Consider the following 8,000-nt stretch of genomic DNA (forward strand, 5'->3'; position numbering starts at 1 on the left):
GGTTAGTAGTAGTAATTGATTTTATTATTTGTAATTGCAATATAAAAGTTTTCAACAATCATTGCTTCCGATAAGCCGTGCTTGGATGTTACGTGTTTATTCTGCATTTCTACGTTGTGATAAGAAAATGCGTTTTATTGAATTTGCCAGACTGATTAGATTGAGGATCATTCAGTGTTGGGGATCTATGTCACCTGCCAACGTATAATTTACGATTCCTTTTTATCATTCGATAAGCTTGATTCAACGCCGGATTAAGGTCGTATTAAGTAAAACGTGAAATTTTATTTATTTACGAAGAATTTTCTTGATAAGTCATTGGCCTGGAATCGTGATATTTGTGATCAACATCAAAGGTTCATACCCTTTTCAACGTGGATTTAGAAATCTTAACGTCTTGTCAAAAGTCTGGTGACGACGCAGGGTGTGTGTACTCATAGTTACCTATAAATGATGTTTAAGGGCGTTGCCTAGCTAGAAAGCGCGGGCTACTCCGCTTCTCGCGTTAACCGTGGCGAGAGAGAGAGTAAAGAAACAAGTGAGACGGAGCAACCGAGTTGTCGCCGGAGTGGGGCGGGTGACGCGGGCTAGCCTCCTCTACCCCTCACGGGCATTCGGTTTCAAATACTTTTTCTTCATACCTCGGTCGAAAGTACGTACTTTCGGCCCTGATTTCAAGGCAGAAAGTCTAACTTTTGTGCCTTGCTAACGCTATGGATGCGCCCTCTACAACAGCGGGAGTAAACATTTCTCTCGTGCATGCCGGTACGCCACTGCCACAACTGCCGTCATTGTCGGCTACTACCACATAGTTAACCATGACTGTGTTATTGTTTTTCCGCAGGATCGAGAGGTAACCTTAAAGTTCTTTAATTTATATTAATTAGATTCTAATTAGATACTCAAAAATAAAATACAATGAGTGAAATCACCTCGAGTGACGAATCTATGGACGAGGAAGAAGTGATCAGAGATTTTGATGCAGAGGCTGACTCAATAATACAAACCGGCACATTACCAAAGAAGACAGCACGGTCTTACATACAGGTCCGGAAACTAGTAGGGTGGGGAATGACTCAGATAATGAGGCAAAACCGTGGTTCTCGTCTTCGCCGTCTGCAGCGCTGCCGCCTCGGGGTGAGCCAATCATAAATCAGATCCGAACAGCTGATTTTTCGGAATCAACAATCCTGAATAACACTCAAAAATGAAGAAAGATGCGAATAAAAAATGATTGAGATGTTTACTAGCATTCCATGGCGGGCGTATTAATTGTTTTATTTTAACGGAAACCTCAAATGTTTAAGTCAATAAAATCCATAAACATCAAGCGAGGGCTCACAACTTTTGAGACAGTTTGAGATCTTGTGTAGACGATCCGCCGTTTACACACTTTACACTGAGTCATGAACTGTCAAAAACTTCGATGAGCAGGTTATCTTAACGGTATATATCTATATCTATCATACCCCGGGCCAATGGCGCCCCTAGCGGATACATAGGAAACGAGACCGTGTGCCTCACTAACGGTGACACCCCCTACCACTCAAAAGTGCCGGAGTTACCAGACCTGTATGTAAGACCGTGGCAGACAGGTACAAATTAGTCTACGATGCGTACAAAAAATGGAAGACAGACCATACAAGTTCTGTGTCAACTTCAGAAGAGACTAAATTGATTGTATATTTTAAAGAATTGAGTAAGAGGTTAAGCCCTCCAACTCTATGGTCCTTTCGATCAATGTTAAAAAACACCGTAAGTGCAAACGAAAATATTGACATTAATAAATTTCAAAATTTGAGAAGTTTTATTAAAAACAATTCTAAAGGACATAAATCTAAAAAGTCATTAGTCTTTGAGTGGAATCAAATAATGGACTTTATAAATAATGCACCAGACCTCACACATTTAGTTACAAAGGTAGGTATTAATTTTATCAAGCTCTTCATTAAATCGAAATCTCATTTTTATAATAATGATTATTATTATTATTTCAGGTGATTCTTATATTTGGCATTTGTGGGGCCATACAATGTGATGAGCTTAGTAAAATTGAATTGGATAATATCGAAGATCTTGGTGATAAGTATCTTGTTTCTGTTAGCGAAACGAAAAATGATGTTCCTCGTAAATGTATAATTGGGGAACGTTTTTATCTCAAGGTCAAGCAATACAGCTCTTTGAGACCTGAGGAACCTTTTACCAACAGATATTTTATCAAATATTATAATGGAAAATGCCTGAAGCAAGTCATCGGTAGAAATAAAATCGGTGAAACGCCTTACTTGATAGCATCCTATTTAAAATTGCCTAACTCAAAAAGTATACTGGACATTGTTTTCGGAGAACTAGCGCGACGTTATTATCTAACTTAGGTGCTAATATAACAATGCTGAAACAGTTAGGAGGATGGAAATCAACAAATATTGCACAAGGTTATTTTTTTAATCAGATTGTTTATAATATGACCGTTAAAAATGAGTTTATTCTATTCATATTTAGTTCTTGAATAGGTACTCAAATGATACTTATTTTGTTTCTGAAAATCTTATTCAACTTTTTACAGGATATGTGGAGAATTCGATGAAAAATCGAGAAAAAATTTATGAAAGCATAAGCTATGCAACCGCATCCACCGTGACTGATCCAGAACCATCAACAAGTTCAGCGAAAAACGACTGTTCAGTTAAAATAACGAATCCAAAAAATTCTGATGAACCTTCACATGCTAAAGTAGACTTTCACACCTTTTCTGACGATTTTGAAATTGATGATGAGGATCTTGCTAGGATTGATGAACTTGATGAACCTGAAATACCGAAGTCACCACAGGTGTTTTTCAGAACCGCGAGCAACAAAAAAATTCTTGAACCTAGGAATAAACAAATGATAAAACCTAGTCATTTTAAAAAAACAAAACCAATTTTGGTTTTTTCAAAAAACAAAGACAATAAACTACCGCAAAATCCGATCAAAATCATCGGAACCGATCATTGTAGAAGCGAACAAACGTCACAATCAATCTCTTTTAATCCAACTACTGATCAAAATCCGGGTAATATTTATCAAAACTGTACATTTCATGGAAATGTTATCGACAACTTTTATTTCGATTGCGATAAACAGAAAGATGACAAAAATAATAATTTATAATAGTACTATCATATAAATTTAATAATTTCGTTCTTTTTTATGCTAATACAATAAATATATATATTTGTTATTCATTTATAATTATAATTTTAATTCATTAATGAAGATATTTGTTCAAATTTATATTTTTCTTCCAGTATAATTGTATTTGATGCCTGCCCCCGACCAGTAGCACTCGCTTTGCTCGTGCAGCAAATGTCGGGCAGGCATTAAAAAAGGATATGCATATTTATCTATCGTACTTTCGACCGGCTATGAAGGAAAATAGTATACACCATACGGGCCGATAGTATGAAAGCCCTGAACTGCGCGCCGTGGAGCCCTCGGCTTCGCCTCGGGCCCTACTCCGCGCAGTGCAGGAAATTCATACTTTCGGCCCTAGTAGTTTAATATACTATTAAACAGCCCAGTGTGTCGCGCTCGGCACGCCGCAGCACCTGATGAATAATAGAAAAAAAAGTAGACTCCTTTCAGATTCCACTTGAAAAATTTACTAGTAATACAGAATTTAATAAGGAACCCGAAACTATTTTTTTTATAACTCAAAAACTTGTCATTAATGAGGTAAAAATCGTCAAACATTTGAATTGTTTAAAAAAATTGGGATTTTCAATAATGTTCAACATTGCATTTTTTTATGAAAGCTTATTCGTTCACCTTCCGAATGCACTGTAAATAATGTCTTTACGTCGAATAGAACGAATTACGTCGGATATATGCGCGCTCGTTTTGCATCAAAATTGAATGATTGTCTTGTAACTTCCGAAAACAAACATAATTCGGACGAACACCAAAATGCGTATCGATTCTTTGTACCTTTGTACCTTTATTTCGTGTGAAAAAAAGTATGAATAGATTGAAAAAATACGAGGTCATTTTTTGATTGACGTGACGTAGAATTCCTTATACGTATGTTGATATACGTAGATATACATTCTTAATATTTCAACGAAAATTATATTCGCCGGCGTCCGTATTTCTACGCAATGCGATCACGTGATTGGTAACAGTCTAATAGCCGGTATTCATAGTCAGGTTCGATTTGCAGGACTGTCTTGAGTCAGCTCAAAGCATAGCTTGATCGGCTGAGAGCTGTTCCTAATACAGTCTCGAAAATAATACGTAACTATTTACGAATATCGGCCAGACGTCGTCACAGGTCATTTTAAATTGAAAATTGCAACGAATAGCTGTGAGCAAATTCATGAGATAACAACGAAAATATCATCAATCTCCCAGGTCTCACCACGTGGAGGTCGCTATCAAACAGAGACCCACCTAACCCATCCCTACCTCCCAACCATGATCGGGTTTGCACCAAATAAATACAAATTGATAAAAAATAATGCAAAATGGTAAAAGTAAAATTAAACTCGTTTAAACTTAATAAACATAATCACGAAATCTGTATGAAAAGGATCTCATAGAAATTAAATTAAAACAGTATAAGTAAAACATGACAGTAATCTTCATAGAGAAAATTGATATCATAACAAGGCATCGAGCATTGTATACATTATATGGCTAAATAAATTCTATAGAAAGCGCAAACTATGGAAAGTAGTACGTCACGAGTGCAAGTCACAGATAGTAATGAAAAAATAGGCTATAGAATATTTACATAATATATAGGCATACACGCAGTTTGGTCAGACTGCAGAAGGTATTCCTGGAATGAATAATCAGATACATAATTATAACGATATGACTAGCAAATTTTTAGCACAGTAATACGCACAACTAACTCAACATAAATCACAGTAATATTGCACGTAAGTTATATACAAAGCTATTATATTTATGTACATATGTACTGTAACAAATTTTTATATATATCGTGAGGGTTATAAAAAAGAAATGAGATTGGTTACCCTACGGCGCAGTTACATACCTGAATAATTAGATATTGAAAGATAATAAAAGAGAAAAATATGATTGTTGGGCGCCGGACGCACATGCGTCAGAAAATAGACAATTAGAAAAAAAAAATAGATAAAGACAAGATCAGGTTCTACGACGGTTCTGCACAGCTTGCTCAGTATAGACAAGATAATGGTAGAGGGGAGGGGTTGAATCCAATAGATAAAATAAGAAACAGGTGAATCAGAAATAGTATCGAATATATTGGCCAAGAAGCGATAAATCTTAATAACAAGCAACCAACTGAAGAGATTGAGATACAATTAAGATAGGTGAGATAATTAATTTACAGCCGGAGAAAAGTTTAGCGAGAGATTTAACAAGTAACAGAACGTTTTCAGAATAAACGAGAGATATGCGTAGGCTCGCGATACTATGATTCGAGATAATAATTAACACGATTTTATAATGAATAGGCAGAACAGAGAAAGACATACGGTACTTAAATTAAGCATTAATCAAGCAAGCCATAAAATATGAGAAGCGATTATAGGAACATGCGAAATACAAAAATTGTAATAGTTATCACATTACCAGAATTATCAGAGATATAACAGAGGCAGGGAATTATTAATTACGAGGTAAATTCAAGGAAACAGGTCAAGTAGAGAATTATTATAAAATATACAAACTAACAGATAATACGTAGTCTCTAGTTTGCGGTAAGTGCGAGAAGAAAGAGAGATAATATTCGGTGCGGTAAAAGATAATTTCGGGATTAAGACAAATAATACTCAAGAGAATTAATGCGCAACATACGACAAACCAAAGAGACTACGGACAACTACGATCAGCGGTATTAGCGAAGAAAATAATGAAAAAGATGTTATTCGATACGGCGCAATACTCCAAAGTCAAAAGAACGACGAGCGAGACCGCGCGGCGATGTAAGATCGCTCACGCGGTACACTCACTAAGATAAATTAATCAAAGATAATAGGTAAAGAAACAGTTATGAATTAATCAGAAAAAGTAGAACGAAATAGTAATGCTCAATAGCTAAGGTAAGAATTGATAACTTAACAGAACACGCTGCTATACAGCGGTATTAGATATTTAGGTATTCTAGAAGAGAGAGAGATAATAAAATAAAGCAATAGTCACTAACAATTCGTAAGTAAGAGTCAACCAGTCGCGAAGTTACTTTCAACAAGAAATAGAAAGGGACAAGATAAGAAATAGTAGAGAATAAGGTACGAACCCAGGTGGCTCACGTAGACCAACTGCAAGAGAGAGAGAGAGAGGGAGAGGGAGAGGGAGAGGGAGAGGGTGAGGGAGAGGGAGAGGGTGAGGGAGAGGGAGAGGGAGAGGGAGAGGGAGAGGGTGAGGGAGAGGGAGAGGGAGAGGGAGAGGGAGAGGGAGAGGGAGAGGGAGAGGGAGAGGGAGAGGGTGAGGGAGAGGGAGAGGGAGAGGGAGAGGGTGAGGGAGAGGGAGAGGGAGAGGGAGAGGGAGAGGGAGATAGATAGATAGATGTTTTATTATGCCCTAGAAAACTTTGGGGCAAGAGAAAAACTACAGTGTAGGAAAAGTATTATAAAAGTATATAAGTATAAAAGCAAAATAAAATAAAATAAAATAAAATATAATATAATATACAATAAAATAAAATAAAATAAAATAAGATAAAATAAAACAAAATAAAATAAAATGTAATATAAAAATATAAAATGATAAAATTTAGATAGAATAAAGTAAAGTGAGTAGATTAAATGAAAAACACAATCAAATAAGCAAGATAAAATAAAACAAAAATAAACTAGCACTACGCAATACTATTACTTCAGGTAATTTAATGATAGATTGGCTTTCAGTGACTCATGAATATAACACGCAACACATCCACATCCCTTTCCTATTCTATCATGACGAATAATAAAATAGTTCGGAATCTTGACAAGATCATTAGAAATTTCAGGCTTGAGCCATGCTTCAGATATAGAAATAAAATAATAAAAATATTCGCTAAGATATGATTTGATGTAATCTATATGGACCAATAACAAGTTTGCATTAAATTGACAGATTTTAAAGTACATAGAACTATCGTGCAATGTCACTGCTTTTCGAGAGTTCTGTACATGATTTAATCAACCTAACTTGTCAAGATCAGCCTCCGAGGTAATACGAATAAGCTGAGATCCATCTTGCTTACGTGCGTAGATCTGACCCTCCCTAGACCATGCATATTTCCAATTTCTGTCAGATGCGATCTTCTTAGTTTTGCGCAACAAATTATACGTGTAGGGTGAAGAAACTCGTTGACAAAAATATTACCGAGTTTATCACACGCAAAAACATCTCTAACCGCTAATGTGCCGTGCGAACGCTTTTTCCTTATAATATGGCTGCTAATCTGAGAGGATTTAAAGAAGACGATAAATGATTTTGATGCCTCTCTAGTGTTATCCTGCTCAGGATTTTGGCTCGACGGAGATCTGCGGGTGATTAAGCGAATGTCGAGTATGTCAGAAGCAAGTTCAGGGACACCGAGTACAGTCAGAACCTTAGTAACAACTTCTAACGGATTATCAGTAACTATAAATGGTATACCAGCAATGGTGATCTGGGCAGAGGAGTTGACAGGTGTATTGGCTAATGAATCTCGTAAAGAATCAATTTCCCTAGTAAGTAACACGTTGCTGGCCTCTAATTGTGCTATTCTATCACCTTGATCACTCACTGTTTTGACAATATTTTCGATGGTATTAAGTTTAGATGCCATATTAGAATTAAATGTATTCTGACAGTTAATGAAAGCATTAAGTGTTTCAACATTTTTATTTAGAAGGGCTGCTATCGAGTCTAGAGTTTTGCCCGATTGAGACATGACAGGTGTATCAACAATACAAGTCAACTGCTCTCTGATATTTTGAGAACTACTCGATGGCGTGTTACCAAGATTTTTATAGCAACAAGGACTAGAGTTT

General features: G+C 36.2%; 1 long non-coding RNA gene across 1 annotated transcript; it reads left to right on the plus strand.

The window, feature by feature from the left end:
• Positions 1–1,739: 1,739 nt before the first annotated feature.
• Positions 1,740–3,116, plus strand: LOC124213687 (uncharacterized). The gene is made up of 3 exons (XR_006881938.1): positions 1,740–1,920; positions 1,998–2,435; positions 2,567–3,116. It is a non-coding gene; the product is annotated as an uncharacterized lncRNA (long non-coding RNA).
• Positions 3,117–8,000: the final 4,884 nt, after the last annotated feature.

Source organism: Neodiprion pinetum, chromosome 1 (genome assembly GCF_021155775.2).
Source record: "Neodiprion pinetum isolate iyNeoPine1 chromosome 1, iyNeoPine1.2, whole genome shotgun sequence".
NCBI lineage: Eukaryota > Metazoa > Arthropoda > Insecta > Hymenoptera > Diprionidae > Neodiprion > Neodiprion pinetum.